This window comes from Agelaius phoeniceus, chromosome 3, assembly GCF_051311805.1.
Source record: "Agelaius phoeniceus isolate bAgePho1 chromosome 3, bAgePho1.hap1, whole genome shotgun sequence".
In the NCBI taxonomy this organism is placed as follows: Eukaryota; Metazoa; Chordata; class Aves; order Passeriformes; family Icteridae; genus Agelaius; species Agelaius phoeniceus.
The window spans coordinates 57529812-57549047 of record NC_135267.1 but is presented as its reverse complement, the minus strand read 5'-3'; the positions used below and the strand labels follow the sequence as shown (position 1 = coordinate 57549047).

The 19236-nt window shown below is 41.6% G+C and overlaps 1 long non-coding RNA gene across 5 annotated transcripts in view; it reads left to right on the top strand.

Annotated features, from left to right (window-relative positions):
* LOC143693563 (uncharacterized) overlaps positions 1–16534 on the top strand; it is a 71086-nt gene extending 54552 nt beyond the window's left edge. For 2 of the 5 annotated variants that reach the window (XR_013181369.1, XR_013181367.1), the window contains 2 exons: positions 1614–1755; positions 6962–16534. This is a non-coding gene — a long non-coding RNA (uncharacterized LOC143693563). Of the gene's footprint in view, positions 1–1613; positions 1756–6594; positions 6693–6961 lie in introns of all 5 variants that reach the window. The other 3 variants (XR_013181371.1, XR_013181368.1, XR_013181370.1) reach the window with 3 other exon arrangements.
* The last annotated feature ends 2702 nt before the right edge of the window (positions 16535–19236 follow it).

Here is a 19236-nt window from a genome sequence, read left to right as displayed (position 1 = left end):
GTAAAGATGACATTTGGGGCATATATTTACCCACATGATAATCTGAGAGTCACTTCATTGAAATTAAAAGATTGGCCATATTCTCAACCTAGTTAAGCACTCAGCAATTAAAATGATAGCTGGTGTGAGCATGTTTTCCAGAGAAGTTAAACTAATGATGAATTTGACCTTTAGAGGTCAAGGTCAATTTAGTGTACAACTCTTATTTTTATAGTTCTATCCCTACTTTGTAGGGGCAAGAAGCATCTGAAGCAAGAGTGACCATATGAATATTATTACATCCGTTTTTGTTTTTAAGAGGAGACATTCTTTGTAAGGGCAGTTGCTGAATAATATTGTTGGGATAGGCGTCAGGAAAATACAGTCGCTTTGTACAAAAGCAAAAGTACAGTTTCATTTAATCATCAACGCCCTCTTACATCAATGCTTACATTTAAGACACAAAAACAATGCAGAACTCTGTCTAGTTGGGAATATATTTTGTCTAAATGAAGCTTGATTTGTTTCCACAGCCCAAGGAAGGTTCCAAAGCTGAGTATCACTGTGTTCCTCTGTGTGTGACACGGCCTTCACCAATACCTTTCTTGTGTTTGATTTGCAGCCAATATTTTAGGACCTCACCAGTCGGCTTGTTTCCAGATTTTATATTTTCACAAAGAGTTTTTTGTCTTTAGGCAACCAGAACCACAAATGTTCCTGCTACTCCTCCCAGCTGAAATGGGCAATAGAGGGGCACATGTGACCAGCAGTCAGCTGCAAAGCTTTAACTTCCAGTAGTTCTTTATGGCCTTGTAACACATTCAAGTCAATGCTTGTATCTCCACTGTGGTCACAGCCCTGGAACTCTGCAGGTCTTCTTGGTAGTTAACTAGATGTCTGCAGACAGTGCAGTCACCATGACAAGCCAAAGTCTGTGTTTGCATTTCAGAATTAATACAAGCTGCAGAAAACACTGTGTAACTCACCCTCTTCCAGGTTCCCACTAAGAAAGGAGCATTTTGAGAGCAGCAAAGTTTCTGGGTGGTTAAGGCCATCAGGGATCTTTAATTCATCCAGTCCAGGGGTTGGCCACATATGCATCATTGAGATTCATCAACGTGAAATCTCAGTAACCCTCTTCACACCATGGAGATCTGATCTAACTCAGAGATCAGATCTTCAAAGTTTGGGAGGGAAGAATAGGAACCCTTCCTTCTAGATGAGATGACAGAGAACTGGGACCAGTGGAGTGTTGCAACAGGATTCCCTTCTCACTTCTCTGAGCAATTGCCCCTAAAATTGAGATTAAATTGCATCCCTTTATTACTTGAATATACTAGTCAATAGAATTTCTGTGTATGAGGTACAAACACTTTATCTTCTCATTTGCCTCTGTTAGCTATCCTGAGGAGAGGTAACAAGCAAGTAGGCAAGGGCAGAGCTGATTTCAAGGAAGCATAGTTCTGATCTTATCACTGCTCACTGAAGTTAAATCTGCAAAAATTAGTAAAATCTCTTGGAATTAAAACATCAAGGCTTGGCTGTGCTTTGGGCATCTCTGTTAGTGATTTTCTGTCAACCCAGCCAATTTGTCTGTCCTAACTCCTTTTCTGGTTTATGTGACCTGAATATAGATCAGAAAGAGTTTTCTGAACATGATATTGCACCTGAACAGTTCTACCGAAGCAAAAGATTTGGATCAAGACTCCTGAATAATCCATGGGCAGACAATTTCAGTGTGCAACAATATCTACAGGAGGAATTACACAGAAAAAGGTAATGTTTAGTTTCTGCTCTGCATTTGTGCCAAGCTAATTTTCAAGTGTAAGTGATCCCACAGAGATTACATATTTACCCAGAACATGAAATACACTCCTTTATTTTAAGACTGAACTGCACAATTGAAGAAACATGCAATAAAAATGGAATGGACACAAATCTGTTACTAAATGGAACTGAGGAGCTTAATTAAGTGCATCACTGAACAACAAAGGGCTTTAGTTCTTAACACCACCTTAACTGTTCATACTCATAAGCACCCATAAAATCTTCTACCAGTTGGATTGTATGTTTGCATATATATCCTGTTTGTTCCTATATTAATATTATTCTGTCTTCCAGCATTTAGTGGGCTAAAGTTTGAGTGAAGACTTATGGGGAAAATTACAGTTAAAGAGGCAATGTATTTTTTACATGCTTCTGCACAATTTAAAATTGATTTGCAGCAGCCCAGACACTTGAGCAGATAAATCTGAAGCCAGTATAATTTTCTTATTGTTTGCTTTTCTTTTCATTAATCCTTATATGAAATCATTTTAGCTCTTCACTCTTCAGGGATCTTGAGGTCAGACCAAGGAAACTTCCAAAGCAATATGAAGTTCATACTAAAACAATTCTATCAGACAGAAAAGCCAAATGCTAATGTTATCTACATGTCAGAGAATATGGATAAGTTCTTACAGCATTTCTTTGGCAAAATGGATTTGCTTCCTTACTGCGGAAGTCATGCTATTGCTATTAGTCTCAACAGAAACAAAACCAGATTCTGACTCAACTATTCCTGTTTCATAAAGGGAAAAAAAAATGCCTTTTAAGAGCTAGAGAATAAGGAAATGCAAATATCTGATTTGGTTCTTTTCCTCTTTGTAAGCTGCCTGGGAAAACAGATTATTTGCTGAGACTATTTTATTTTCTTAGCTTGTTCGCTACATTGAATTATGCAATTATTTATGCCTTTTCTAGAGATACTTTGGCATATTTACTGTGCAACAACATTTATTCTAATAGAGATCGTGCCAAAGTTTGGCTGTCTTTATTCAATGAATAATTCTGAGACTCCTGTCTCCAAGGTCAACACAATTCAATATGCTGTACTTGATTATTCTGTGATATCAAATAAAACATTTAATATTGCTTTTACATCCTTTTCTCAGTGAACATGGATGGTGGCAAATTTATTCAGCAAAAAAAAAAAAATCATGACCGTAAAATTGGCCAATCTCAAGTTTATTCTTTTTTTTTTTTTTTTGGTGTGTGTAGTAAAGCAAACTAATTGGTAGTAGGTCTGTAGCTTCAGACTTACTGAGCTTCTATCTCAATACAGGCTACTTGCCTCTATGCAGGTCAATCATAGTTTGTTGAAATCATGCCAAATAGATAAAGGTATCTGTGAGTCAGACTTAAGGGGTAAGACTACTTTATTCAATGTAATCTTTTATTTCTTTTATTTTAATAACTTTACCAATATTTTAAGACAGATATAAGTATTAGGATTTGCCAAGTGCCTTCTTCAAGGTGTTTTTCTGTGGTGAGTGACTGTCTTAAAATAAGGGCAAGAACTGCTTTCACTACTGCAGTGTTATTTCTCAGGAATCAGAGGATGAAACCTTTGCTTTCCACCTGGGAAGACAGGATCTTCACCCTCACACCAATACTGAAATAACTGCTTAAAATTATGGTTTCTTCAGAATCCTGAACCTGGAATCTTGACTCATCTTGCAGCCTCATTCCTAATTTCAGCCTTCTGTATCTTCCTTTTAGGGACTGTAGGCATCCCTTCCTGGCAGGGCTGACAACAGCCATCACACCTCTCACTTGCTTCTCATATCAACAGGAACTCTGCCCAAGAACAGAAATTTCCCTTACATTGAAATGGGTGCCCAGACAAGGCAGAGAGAGTGTAGCCCTATGCACTTCCTAGGAATGAGGCAGGATGGCAGGTGTTCAGAAGCAGTGGTCACAACTTATACTGAATATCTACTACCTCCTCTTAAAAAAATACAGAACATGATTTGGTTCTGACATCCTTTATAGACAATTTTAAGTCAATTTAACCAGACATCTTAAGACATCTTTTTCTTCAGCTGATGATATGAAACAAGTTTCATGATCATTTCTGTCTAACCACATGCTCCTATCACAATAAAATATCGGCTTTGCAATGGAGGAAAATGCCCCTTGTGAGACAAGGGAAGACAAAGTTGAAGGAGATGAAAGTAGGAATGAGGAGGAAAGAATGAAAAGACTTCAATGGTTATCATTTTAAAAATGTTCAGTGTAGGAGGTGAAAACAAGGGACAATGCATATGATGATGGCACTTGTCATCCTATAAATAAGGTTATGAAATGGTTTTGTTATCAAATGATCAAATTAGTTAGACCCTAGTGTAACACAGTGATACTTTTGGGATGGTTGTATTCTGTGATTATGGCAGGTCAGGGTCATGAAGAACCCCAAGGCAACAACCTATATTTTCCTGAGAATTTCTTTCACTAATGGGCAAACTCTATTATGGCTGCTTAAATTGAAATTAAAAGAATTGTTGTCAAGACTGAGCTATTGCATGTTTCAAAATAAGGCTTAGCCGTGCTCCAATGTCTTTTAAAATATGAATGGAAAGGGAAGGAAGTGCTTGGTGTGAACAGTATAAAAAAAGCTGCCTCAGACAGATCTCAGTCAAGAAAGAAGAATTGCCCTCTCAGTCTGGCTTTCTGGTGGCTGCTGTGGGTAATTGTTTGGGTTTTTTTTTTGACATTAACTTCTTGTAGTTTGTTCTAGGGCTTTCTCATTGATTTGTTGTACCCAAGCTTTTCAGTTGTATAGATATATATGTAAGTACTGCAGCAGGAGACTTCTGTTTTACTCAGCTTACTCCATGGTCTGACTAAGCTTTGTTTCTCAGCATCTGGCAAGCCATCATCACTCCAGGAAACATTAGCAACACCCACATCAGTCATGACAGATTAGGCACAGTATTAGGATGGTGTTCATTTTGTCTTGTTTTTCAGGAAGGTTGGCCTCAAACTGAGATTAGAAATACATGCAATTAATGAGCATGACAACACAGTGAAGCATTTAGACTGGCTGGCCTGACTGGAATTTTTTCCTTAATGAAATGAATATTTTGGGTTTTGTTGCCATTTTCACCCATTCCATTCAGGCTATGACCATGTCACTTATTGTATTTTTGATTGGCACTGTGCAACAGACTGTGGGGTCACAGGTATCTCTGAACCAAGTCAAAGTAGGCAGTCACTGCTCTTGGACATTATCCTGGTCTGAAAAATGCTATCCTTGCTATTTTAGCATAAAGATGCTCTCATCAGAGCTTGTAAAATCTTGAAAGAGTGAAAGAAGTGTAAATTCCCAACTTGATAGCTCTTCAGCTTTAAGATAGAGCACTCTATCTGAGGTGAAAGGCCTGTTCAATGTCATGGCTTCAGAGCTTACTGGAACCTGTTTAACTTTTTAAAAGCTCAGGGAAAAATACTGTTTCGTTGCAAAGTAGACCATTGAGGGACACAAAAATGATAAGATGAACCTCTGACTTGGAAGACTGATCTCCCACACATTAATTAATTTCCATATGTTATTTTTCATTTCACCATTTCTTTATATACATAATGTTGAACACTAAGTAGAATCATTAATTAAAAATGCAAGAAACCAATTACGTTTTGTACTTTGCACACAGTTATTTGTGCAAGAAAGACTTGTTATTTCTTTGTGCATATGAAATACAAATAACCTTTCCATCTGGGTAAAACAGCCAGGGACAAGAGATCCTTGAGTTGGCATGTAAAATGAAAAGGAAGGGGAGAGAAGCCAGAGGAAGTAGTCCGGTATTGTTTAGTCACAGCGGCAGCAGCCATCCCACAGGAAGCATCTCTAGCCAAAAGCGAGAGGGGTGGTCCCCTTTCCAATGCTCTGACCCTTGCAGTGCTGCAGACCTATCTGCAAGGTGTTGGAGCCAAGGAGTATGCTGCTCAGGAAAGTCTGAGACATTGGAGCAAAGCAGTGAATCACAAACTGCATCTGCATTTGCACGGGGCAGCAAAATCCTGCAGGCTTGGTGCTGTCTTCGAGGGGACTGACACGATGCAGATGGGCAGCAAGCAAACAGCTTCCAAAAGCCTGATCTTAGCCAGCACTGCAAATTTCACTGCTCCTTCAGTTTGTGAGGACTTCTTCATTGCAGCCTTCCTTCTGATTCACTCAGATACCGTATGCCAATCAAACAAAGAATCTCTGCTTGTCGCTTACTAACACAGCCGATGTTAGACACAACAGTCAGCCAGATACAGATGTGTGCTTCCAACAAAACTAGACCATGGGCTTTGCCCTACACTCAGAAGGAGGAGGATTCTTCAGTAATGTAACAGGGACAAACTAAATCTGTGTTTGGTTTTTAAAAAGAAAGCAAAATTATGCAGATGTAGAATTTTGTGAGACCAGATGGATTATATCTGGAAGTGTTTATCATTTTTAATATTTTGTAGCCAGATGTTGATGCACAGGCATTGCTGGTTGCAGCCATAGGAAGCTGTGTTAAAAGGACACTCTCTAACCTTTGTTAAGAAATTACAATGTTTTGATCCAGTTAAGATCAACTTTTAGTACAGAATTAGCCAACCACTGCTGTAAACTGTTAAAAAATAGGAAACAGATGCACAATAGAAAAAAAAGCTATCAGCCAGAGCATTCCTGATCTTTTTATAAAATGTAAACTTAAATACTTTGTGTCCTGTAATGAACTGCTATAGAATAACTTTAGTAGTCAAAACATTTCACAGGATTACACAAATGCAATTTGTAATCTATTAATATTTCCACAGAAATTATATCCCTGGGAGAAAGGGCACAGAGGTGGCACATGCCAGGTGATAAATGTAAAGTGCTTCTGTGGCTAGAACTCTACACAGATCTGATACTGGTAAGACTGATGGCATTTTGATTGTAGGAAAGCAGCAGTTTTATCCCTCAAATAGACTGTGTCTGTGTCTGCAGGGCAAGGAGCAGCCATATCTACATTATGTGGCAACATCTACAAATGTTAACAAGTATATGTTAATTGATCATGTTTGCAAGAAGGATGACTGAAGCAGTGCTCAGAAATTGCAAATAGAATAGAGATTTTTCTGTGGAAGCCCACACTGCTGCTACATTGAAGAATTAACTCTGCTTTTCAAATTTTTTTTTCAGTGGTTGCACAACTGAGTGATCTGGTCCTGCTTCATTTTCCTAGCTGAGAATGGTGATGAGTGGCTGGCCTATGCTAGTGCAGTGTATGCTGTCCTCCTCAGAGCTGTGACTTCTGTGTCAGAGGAAGAATGGACCTGGATGAAGATCCTGAAGTAAGAAAATCGTCTGAGTTCCCCAGGTCTTCCGTTCTTTCTGTAAAACAGGGATTATAAAGCTGTTTATCTCCTGCTTCTTTTTCAATTTAATATAAACAAATTACGATAATTATTTTCTAGATGTTTTGAAATTTAGTCTAGTCAAACCAGAATTCTTTCCTTCAAACCATTTCATGCAGATAGACTTGATACTTTGCGCAAATTGAATAGCTGGACCTTCATGGGGAAAACACAAGCAAGTTAAAAACGGAAAAAATGGAAAAAGAATGGAAGGTATTTCTTAATGTGTTCTGGAAACCAAGTCAGAAGGATCCCTACTTACAGCAGCCCTCTTTTGCAAAACATTTCTGCAGAGACATTCAAATTGCTGCCTGTCTTGCCCATTTTCTTGCATAGCTCTTGCGCTGGAGCAAAGCAGTGAATCACAAACTGTGATTGCATTTGCACAGGGTAGCAATCCTGCAGGCTTGGTGCTGTCTTTGAGAGGACTGACGCTGTTCTGCCCATGCTCTTGCAGACTGGGAAACAGCTGCAGGCAGGCAGTGGAATGGACAAGGCAATCTGGTCTACAGAGTACCCCTAGGTTTCCTTCATCATCTGAATGGCTCAGGGAGAAAGGTAAACTCAACAGTCATAGACATGATTGCACATGGTATAAAGTGATTTCAGATAGATTTAGAATAAGTACCAGTAGAGGGAAGTTCAGAATAAGGTGATTTGTTCTCTTTCCTGTCACATAGGCTTGGTTACCACACTGCTGGGTAATTTGCATCTTAGGTAAGTAGTCCCAAGGTAATTCAAGCTCAACATCCCACAGCATAACCATGGAAGGGACTGACCATCCATGGACCATACACTTAATGGAGGGGGTCTCACAATCATTCTCTTGTTGTGAATTGTCCCAGTTGATTCACATTTTAAAAACGCAGTTTCTCAAACAGAGTAGCAGTAGTTTGTTAAAAACATCAGACTCAATTGCTGCCCAACAAAAATAACACTCTCCAAGCTCTCCTCTCCATTTAGCATGGTCTCCAATGTTTATCAAATGAAATTCAGCACAACCACAAATGGGATTTATTTTCTTTGTCTTTTTCCCAGATTAAATGTGATTTGCACATGGAGCTAAGGGAAGGGATACCTCCTTTGCGTATATTTTAGCAACCAAATAGTTTAGTCTTTTGTTCACAAACAAGCTGCTGCTTCTCTTCTCCCTGTCCTTGCTTTTGGAGGCTATCCCAGATCTCAGCTCATGCTAACCAGAGCTATATTACATCTGGCACTGTCCCTGTGATTGCTCAGGCAGCTGGAACAAGTTAGATTGCATTGTTTCCTATGACTTCCCCTTGCATATCAGTTGCCATTACTCCATCCCTGTTGGAGCATTTTTCCATGTATGTTCTCTCCTTCTGTTCTATGCAAGCTGCCAGAAGTTTTCACAGTTTCTTCATTTCCACTGTGAAGCACAGAGAAGACCAAACACCCAAAAGCAGATGCTAAGGAAAATGTAGCATAGGCTTCTGACCAAAGCAATACAGATTGCAACTAATGCTGCTGTCCTACTGTATTTCCCTGTTCAAGAAGTTCCCTGCACTTCTCTTCCCTGAGGGAGGACAACGTGAGATGCTTTTCAATCATTCTTTTTTTTTTTTTATAGTTTACAATTCTGGACACTTCCAGTGGCCTAAACCCCAGGTCATGTAAAACAACAGTGATGTTAGTAGGAACGTTTTGGCAGGCAATACTTTGCAAGGGGAAGCTCTGTGAGACTGTTACTCATTCTCTTGAGAGTGCTGATATGAAGCTGTATCCATGTAAATCCAGCCTGAGTAAGCCACCTTCTCTGTCCTCCTGGAGAGCTGGAATGAATCAGACACAGATTAATTTCCATGATAAGACACAGTCACTAATTCATATTTCCCTTGGGCTGTCATTTACAGTTTGTTCCTTTCCAGCCAGGTGTGGTTGCAAGGTCAGAGACTGAGCCTCTGCCCAGGTGAGCTTTGTAGCCGGTGCTACCACAGTTCAAGTTATTGTTTCTCTGTGACAATGTCACTGTCTAAAAGCCATTTCATCACTCCAAATCACACCTCTGGACTGTCCTTCATGCCACATGAAGGATGCTGTTTTCCCCCAGTTGCCTCATGATCTGTGGGTTTGAATTTATATTTCTAATTGCAATCATGTATGGTTACAACAGAAAGAAGGCATTGCATTTGACGTAGCATGGGTAATGTGGAAGACATATACATTTTTATATAAAGTACAGATACAGTCTAGCCATTAATTTCTGGTCCAGCTCTGGATTACTATTGTTTATTTGTTAAGTGCCAACTATGTGCTCAGAGCTGTGGAAGACTCAAAATGAAGACAATCCCAGCCTTAAAAACTTGGATCTGACATTCTCCAAAAGTCAAAAGAGGGTTTAGATCAGGTGTTCCAGTTCAGGCTCATCCTCATTATGAAGTGGTGGTGAAAAAATCCAGATGCTTAATAAAGAATTGCTGTATTTTCTTGTAAAAATGTAACATTTATTGTAAATGACTACTTCTTCTAATGAATATTTTGGAAGTGACGTTCATATAGAGAAACTATAAACTGCAATAAATTGCATAGGGGTTGCCTGATGTTTCTGGAGACTAAAAAGAATGGAAACTCTTGGCCAAGATGATGAAAAACTTTCAGACAAGCCAAGGAGTGAGTGCCGACATGGTGTAATCTTAGGTATCCATTAAGGACTTTAGGCTATATTATCTGGGTAAGTGCTGGACAGACATGGAGTGAGGTACCAAAGCCTGTTACAGCAAATAAGCGTTAAGACTGTGAGAACAGCAAAACTCATATGTTGATATACATTGGTATGAACTGAGGATTCTTCTTGGGGGAAAAAATATATATGAGAAGAGTGACCTACCTTTTCTTGAAGTGGGTAGGTGGAGTGCAGAGGAAGGTCAGGAAGGAAGGGGTTAACTTTCTGGTGGGTATGACTGGGTTAGCACTCAGTTCTTTGCCCGAAGCACATCAATCCTGTGTACTACATTGCTCATGTATGAGATGAAATACTGAGCCATAGAAAAGTGGCACAAAACATGTTTGTGTGTGTGTGTAGCTTTTACCTTCCCCCAAACCTGCACCTCTATTCCTGTGGGACTGTGGGCCTCAAGCACCTTGCATTTAACATGGAAAACACTCACAGTAGTTGACAGGAGGTACACATTTTTCACATATGCAACCTGCTTTAACTAGAAGCAAAGCCCTAGGCATTCTAGCCTTAAACAATTTAGTCCTCATTACTACTGCCATGACAAAAAAATCCAGCTGACACGTGAGACAATCTAAAGCCCAGGTAAAGTTCCCATTGATTATCAGGCCTTTCAGATCAAACTATCACCAGCTAGAGAAATAATTAAATTTTAAAAAGTAATTATTAATTTCATTTTTTTTTTAATGTCAGGGAAGAAAGCAAACACCTGTTCTTGGTAATTTTATTCCATGTTTGGGTGAACATTTTGTTCAGATTATTTTTCCTCCTGTATTTCCTTCTCTCCTCATCTCCCCAAACTGGTCACCTCTGATGTTGCATTAACATAACTCTGTGTGGAAAAATCACATTCCACTGCAGATGTCTCTGGCCCGAAGCAGGGTGAGTGACACACCTGTGTACTGGACCTACTGCGTTGTTTAGCACGATAATAAATGAGTGGATGTGATTTGTTCAAGGAATGTGTACAATTACAGGCAAATACTGTAAACCATTGCAAAGCCTTTCCACCGGGATAGATCCTCCTGTCTTTACTCAGACAATATTCCCACCACTTTCCTGTCTAAACACAACCTTATTTGCAGTTCAGGTTTATCGCAGGCAGTCGGGAGGAAGAGGACAAGGAGAGAGGTGTTTGCTAGTGCTTGTATGGTGGCTGTAAGGTGAAGCTAAAGAGTGGAATGACCCCTGGTGCTTTTGCTGGGAATTGCTGGCCCTTAGTTTAGCACGGGACCGCATTTCCAGCGGCGTCCCGCAGACGGTCCCGTGCGCTGGAGCAGCGACAGGCACAGCGGCTGAACGCGTTCCTTTCCTTCCCCAGCTCTGCCTCCCAAGCTCGGCTCGCTTCAGTGGGAATGCTATTTGTAATAGCTGAACCTAAAGGTGCATGAATTTCTGCTGATTTCCGGCACATATTAGAATCTTTTTGGAGTGCAAAATTACGTTGTTGCTTCCTTTAAATGCATTCTCCTTCGGGAAGGTGGAACAGGTGCAGTGGGAAGGTGGGCAGGGCACACGCAATTTACTGATTCCTGCCTACCCTGCTGTTAATGATGGTGCCAGGAATGGCCTGTGACAAACCGCTCAGTTTCCAGCTCCAGGCACTTCTCCGTGCCTCCCAGGCTCCCGCTGCATTCGGGCTTATCCCGCTGTGCCACCTCCGTCTGCCTTCCTTCGCTCCAGCACCGCTCCTACCCGCGGCCCGGAGTGGGACTCCTGCTGCCGCCTGCGGACGGCTCTCCGAACCCGCCCTGAAACCAGAGCATGAGCCAGCCCCGGGGCCCCAGGCAGCTCATGCCGCGCTGCTTTCCCCGCAGCATCCCCCGGGAGGCGGGATCGGAGCGCTCCATCAGCCGAGCCCCGGGAGATGGCAGTGTCTCCCCGCCGACAGCACCGGAGCTCGCACGGCTGCGGCAGCACGAACCCAACCACGGCGAGAGATCGTCTGGTTCTGCCCCGGAACACCCTCAGCTCCGCGTTTGCACAACCCCTTCTTGGAAAGGTGGCGCTGAAGGAGAAACTCGGTGTCTGGAGGCTGGGGAGCAGCAGTGGGAGCAGCCTGTGGCATCGTGGCGATCCGCCTGTGCTTTGCCGGGCAATGGAGCATCTCTCCCGCTTCTCCAGCGTCAGACTGCCTGCCCACCCCGTGCCACTCCCTGCTCCGCACTCTTCGGGATCGGGCACCTGCACAGGCCACAAAGCAGGATGAAATTACTCTGTGCTAGTGACACAGAGGAATGAAAAGCTGCCTCAAAGCAGCAGCATCTGCTTGGGATCAGCCCATATGAAAAAAAATAATAGGGGAAATAGACTACAAACATTCATAGGTTTCACTATTCTAGGCAAGAACAACCACATTGAACCACTGTTCACCTGCCACCCATGATGGTTCATCTCTACTACCAGGGGCAGAGTGACAGGAGAAATAACTCATGTTTTTCTTGGGGGGGTTCAGTGTGAAGCAGATAAGGGAGGCTGACATTGCCCATCTCAACACTAGCCCATGGCTGGAGAAGACAACTGCTTTCAGCATCACAGAAGTTCAGATACTAATATTCCTAGTACTCAGCTCATACCTCAAGGACTGCTACAAAAAAAATGACTATATGGATGTGAAGCCCTGATCTGTACCAACCCATAGCCCCGATCTGTACCAACCCATAGCCCAGCCCCACTCTGTGCTTTTCCCATCCCTGTTTCATCCCCATAGCTCTTTGTGCACCTGATTCAATTTGGCAATAAGAAGCATTTCCCAAACTCCTCTCCTCCATTAGCTGGTCCCATGTCACATCTCCTCCCCTGCACATCCTCAAGGGTAAAAAGTGGGGACTCACAGGGTGAAAGTGAGTGGGCCTCTGGGATACTCTAGTTTATCTTTTCTTGAAGAATGATAAGAACAACAGGTTTTTGAAAAGATTTTTCCTTCCTTCCTTCCTGAAATATGTTTCAAAGGCAAGAAATTAATCTCTGGATTTGTCTTCTTTTATCAGGTCCTTTACTCCTCTGAAATATCTCTGGACTCTCAGTTGGTCAGAGCATGGTGCTGATAACACCAAGGTTGTAGGTTTGATCCTTGTCTGGGCCATTAACTGAAGAGCTTGACTCAGTAATCCTTCTGGGTCCCTCCCAACTCAGAATATTCTGTGATTCCACAGAGAGTCCACATCACCTTTGAGAAACAGAAATGGCATTTTTCTGACTGATACCAATAATGTTCCTATCTGAGGCTATTATTCTGCCCAGAAAGTGAGTGGACGCATTAGTCTGTGCTTTCACTATTATTTGTTTGATGTCTGCTGACACAGCATTTCACAAAATTCTGTGCTGGAGCATTATGATAATAAGATCAATTCTCCTTCCATAACAAAAAGTTTTAATATGTTTTCCATTTGTGTCAATGTGTTTGTGTCAGAGACTGCACAGTGGTGAGGCCAGAGGATCTAGGGACTTATAAAACATTTATCCAAAACTTTTATGGATGTCTTCTGTCAAGACAATGTCACAGAAATTTGCTATATCCTACGAGTACAAATTTTATTCACTGTTTCAGAACACCTAAGCACCTACTACTACCAATAATTTTCAGTCAGCTTCCAGAATAAAATGGAAAGTGGAAAAACATGGGAACAACTGTGAATTTTGTAAAGTAACCCCAGAAGTGTTGCTATTGAAACACTGCAGCTGACATTGGTTTGCTGTTCTTTCCACCAATTTTACCAAAATGATGAGCAGTAAGACTTCAAGAAGTCACTATAGCTACAAACCTTTGGAGAAGGAGGCATTCAGTACTATCCTATTTTTCAGGAAACATCTCAGTATATCTGGCCTCCCATCTCTCTTCAGCCCAACAGATGCTCTTGATCAATTGAACTGAAGATTGCTGAAAGATGCACTAGCACTGGCAAAGTCCTTTGGAGACCTTCAACTGCTGTGAATAATGCTATGAATAAGCCTATTTAAATGGCTGAGGTCCAAGGAATTTGAGAATTCCAGATACCTATGAAATTGTCCTACCAGCTCCATTTCACATGTTTCTTCTAGAATGAATCAATACAGAAAAAATGTGTGACCCCAAACAGGTGCATAAAAACAGACAGGGTCACAGCTTCTTAAAGTTGCTGACAATTTGTCTTGCACAAAGTCTCTCTGCAGGAAGAGCATGGGAACGCTGGCTCTTTTTGTTAAGCCAGGGAGAGGGCAGGAACATTTTGCAGATAGCTGAATTACTCGCTCTCAGTATGCTATGACCTCAGTAGAAAGGAAACTCATTCATGGAAAATACTGTGTTTTAATCTTGGCTTCATTGAAAATCCGGTCCTGGCTCCAGGGAGCTTATGGAATGTCTCCTGGCATTGTCTCTATGGCCAACTCATTGGTGGTAAAGTTGCAGAGATCCCAATCTGTCCATCTATCTCTGCCTGTTCTAACGCTGGGAGAGCTGGAAAAGCCACACACACTGCACTGCAAACTCTTTGGAGCACACTCCTGCCATCTCTGAAGGCTCTCTTCTGTAGGAAACAATAGGTCTGGTCTGGTTTGTTGATAAATTAAGCAATTTGTCTGAGACATAAATTTGGCTTACAGTGGAAGCATTTGCCTGGCCGAGAGGCATACTGTATCAACAAATGCACTTACTGGATTGTCTGCCTTCACTGAAGTCATCGTCCTGCAGCTGAGGCCAAATGTTACTGTGCACATCTTCCCTCATCTCTCAAACAAATCACAAGACTGCTTACACAACTTTGAGAAACTTTCACTGCAGACAGCATGCTGTAGAGTTGACACTTGGGTAATGTTACACACGAGTAATCTCAATTTATTGGACGACCAGCAGCTTTAGAGATAGCAATTCCAGGAGGTTTTCTCAAGTAACTCTCAGACACTTGCTACCTCTCAGTTAATGGGTCAAGCAGCACAATATTCTTTCTAAATGGCTTCCAAAACATTATTGCCACATTCTAGGGTGATGTCTGAGTAGTCCTAAAGGTGTACTAATCCTGAGACTAAATGGCTCTTTACTCCCTTGCCAAGCCCCATGCAGCCACACACTCACTCCCCACCAGCTGGACTGGGGAGAGAATCTCCAAAGCTGGAGAACTCATGGGTTCAGATAAAGACTGGCTAATAGAATAAGCAAAAGCCATGCACACAAGCAAAGCAAAACAAGGCATCAATTCCCTGCTTCCCGTGGGCAGGCAGGTGTTCAGCCATCTCCAGGAGAGCAACGTTCCATCACTTGCAATGGTTACTTGGGAAGACAAACTCCATCACTCCAAATGTCCCTCCTTCCTCCTTCTTCTCCTAATATTATATACTGAGCATGATGTGATATCGTCTGGAATATCCCTGTGGTCAGTTTGGGGCCCCTGTTCTGGCTGTGTCTACTCCCAATTTCCCATATATCCCCAGCCCCCTTGCCAGTTTGGCAGTACAAAAGGAGAAAGAAAAGGCCTTGGCTCTGTGTGAGCCCTGCTCAGCAATAGCAAAACCATCTCTGTATTATCAACCCTGTGTTCAGCACAAATCCAAAACACAGCCCGATACCTGCCACTGAGAAAAAAATTACCTCAACCAAAACCAGCATATCTCTTGACCACTAAACTTGGTGAATCATTATGAAAAGATTATTCTTTGGCATCCCTCAATCTCAGACTGCAAGGGCCATCATAAAACAGCTGAAAATCTGTCTAAATACCTGGGCTCAGTGTTCTGTGTTGACTGGAAGCAGCTAGCACACTCATCAGTAGAATGAAACGTTTAACATTGGTTTTAAAACAATAATCCTGAAACAATGCAAATGTTTGATTATAATTAAGATAATTTTTAATGCACAATAGTTACAAAGCAGAATAGCAAGTGCATTAAGAACTAGTCTAAAAATAAATTCTAAAAATACTGTATAAACAGAGATACTCCATCAGCAAATGCTGAGAAAGGGTTTCATCTATCCTAGGCATCTTTGCTGAATGCACAGCTATGCACTACAGAATATTCAAGAAAATTAATCACATGAAAGGTGGGAGTAGGAAGAAGGGACTAGGAAAAATGCACTGCCATTGCCAAGTACAATTACCCTTTTCTGACATGCTGCTTGATATAAGTAGACAGTCTAGATCTCCTGGATGGTTGGTCTAATCAGATCTGATATGGACAATTGCAGGGGAGATAGGTTTATCTGAAGAAATGATTGCAAGCAGGCAAGTGGAGAGCAACCTTTCCCACAGCTACAGCTTTGGAACTCCTATTTGTGCTCCAAGCATCTGCTTACATCTGTAGAAAATAAGGCAGTCGTCTTTCCTTTGGTCAGCCTTATTACACTGAAGAAAGAAGCCAAACATAAATGACAGTATGTGGGTTTTCCAAACCAGGCATTAGTGTTACATAGCACTAAGCTGCTGTGAAAGGGGAAGTAGCTGATCAGCCATGGAATTGTGAGCTGGACCATGAGAAAAGCTCTGCATTGGGGAGTAATCTACATGCTGAAAAGCACTGAGGAACTCTGGATTAAGTACAAAGCTGGAGAAACAGGAAAGAAACTTATCAGCCAGGATTACATTAGAGAGTCTGCTGTGTTATTCAATTTGATTTTCCCAACAAAGCAAATATCAACACGTTTGTTTTGTATTTTAATGTTCTAATAAATCCAACAGTGTGACAAGAGTTCTGGCTTCTTCTATTCATTATGCTATCCTGAAATCCACAATGATAAAAACTCTGAAAACACCACCCCTCCGGATGACAGAACATCATGGAGACAGATTGTCAGTTTACTGCTGTGAGAGTCAAGAAAGACTTCCAGTTACAAGGCTGGGAGTATAATGTGATGATTTATCATGGCAATATTTTTCTTGTAATGCATCCCAATATTGAAATCCATGGTTACCAGAGATAAAGAGTCTCACCCTCTTTTAATTCAGAAATATGCCAAAACAATGTCATCCACTTCTTTATGCACCTCATCTTATTAAAACTGTTTAAAAGGAACTGTTGTCCCAGAGCCCAGTGGCTGCTTTCTATAGCCACATGTTTTGTTCTGTGGTGTTATTGTATCACCACAGAGGTCACTGCTATTGCATCACTGCAGAGATCACTACCACAGAGTCTTCTTAGCAGAGACAAGATTTCTTTACTAATCCCAGCAGTCAATTTGAGTGCCGAGTGTCTGTAGATTTGCATACTTGAATGGAGGACCTGCTGGCTCTGATATCTACAGGTGCAAGAAAAGATATTTAAACTCACAACTACCACTGGAATTACAGGGAAGATTGAAAATCAGTGAAGACAGCCAGCTGAAGAAAGTAGGGAACCACATGTTCTCCAGATATTTTCTAGCATAAAACCACACAGTGGAGTCTGATTGTTGTTCAACAGGGTTGGGGACAAAAGAAAGCTACCAATTAAAGATTTATATGTTCTGCCTTCCTCTATGGAAGTGTTTGAAACACTAGTTAGAAATTCAGTATCTCCTTCTGCTCATATGTAAGGAGTGTTATTTCCTCTTAAAATCCAGAACCCTTTCATTATAGACTTACACCAATCTCTGCACATGGAGCAGAATGGAAAATTTCAACAAGGATTAATGAAGTCTCATGGGGCCCTGGCCAGAGAATAATAGATACAGAATTTTTCAACAGATAAGGGCAAAGAGTTGAGATTCATTTCAGGTGTATGATTCATATCCTGCCATGATGTGTCAAGAAAGATCACTTAGTGCCTCAGCTACCTGCGTGTTAGAACAAAGTAACAGCATCTTTCCACCCAATAGGGAAGATGGAAATTGTGCCTGTCTCCCCCAAAGCTCTCACCTGGCCTTGCTCAGTGGTAGAACATTGCAGCTCCTGGTGGGGTGTAGTGGGACAAGTGGCATGAATGGGATTTACCTGAGAAGCAGAGGGGGGATGCAGCAGCATTACCCACCTGCCATTGGGTTCCCTTTGCTCCATCCTCACTGCCACGTGCCCAGGGAATGACTCTTTCCCTACATGTGCCCCACTGCAGCAGCTGCCAGCAGCCAAGGGGGAGGCTGTGCAATATGTGATTTATGGTGAATTTGCACTTACTCTTGCATGGCACTGAAGCACACAGACTCCACAGCATTTTGTGAGGAGATTGCTGGGTGATGAATAGGCTGAGAAAGGCCAGGCAAACAGTATTATTGTAACACCACATAAATATGGTTTTTTTTCCTTTAACACTAAAACACCTGATTTCCTTTAGCATTGTAAACACGTCACTTTATTAGGTCTGGGAGAGCTGATGAATTTAAAGTAATTTTCAGCAAACAAGTGGGAGCCTCTCCACTTTTTAGATGGAGGTGAAGGAAAGAAATGTTTATCATGAAAACATTATGAAACAACAAAAAGGACAGGAGAAAGCTGTTGTCTGCACTGAAGTTTATTATAGACAAGAGCCACCCAGCTGGTATTAGTGGAAAATTGTTAGAAAACAGGGGGAAGACAGGACATAATCTCCTTTAAACAGTTGGCACAGTCTCAGTGTTTTGTAGATAATAAATTTAGCTTTCAGGAGGAAGTTCAAATATGCTGCATTTACTAGTTTTTAAGAATGAAAATTAATACGTTAATTATGTACAATGTTACCATCTGCTAAATGAGGCGATTTTGGCCAGGGCTTGGCAATTTCTTTGCAGACACTAAGTTTAACCCAAGGCTTTTCAACCATAAAATTACTGCCCTGTAAAAGGACAGATGAATGTCTAAGCAAGTGCCTCATTACTGTCAGAGCAATGATTTATTGTTTCATTTTACTGTTGTGTTTTCCTGGTTATTAGAGTGAAAGTTGAGTCAGCCTTTCAATTATAAGTAAACTTCCTTTGAGGAACTGCAGTTGAACCAGAGAAGAAAACTCATTTGTAAGCATTTAGGTGAAGAGGAAAAATAAAAACACTGGCAAGTGCTTAGATACCTTTTGGGGTGAGCAGTTCTTGATCTCTTGAGGCCCCAGATTAGCTGTTCTTGACCTCTTGAGGCCCCAAATTCTTTTCCTCTGTGAATAGATTCCTCCCAGCTAGGATACCTGCTCCACCAAGAACCAACTTGGTTTAAGGAGGATATAGAAGCAACTCAGAATCAGCAAAGCTCTGGGAGCTGCACCCCTTGCTCCCTAGGGGCTACGCCCAGACGTGATGCTGCCTCTGGGGTCATTGCCTCTCCCCAGTGGAATTGTGGCAGCCAAGGTTGTGGTGGGCAGGGTGAGGGGCCAGGTGAGTGGAGTGACTGCCTCTCTTGAGAAGGGCCCTGTGCAGAACTGGCTGTTTCCCTTTCAACTGGTTATGGGGGTCAGGTGGCTACACTGCATCTCTTTTGGCCACCAGGCACTTCCATGTTGAACATTAATTACCA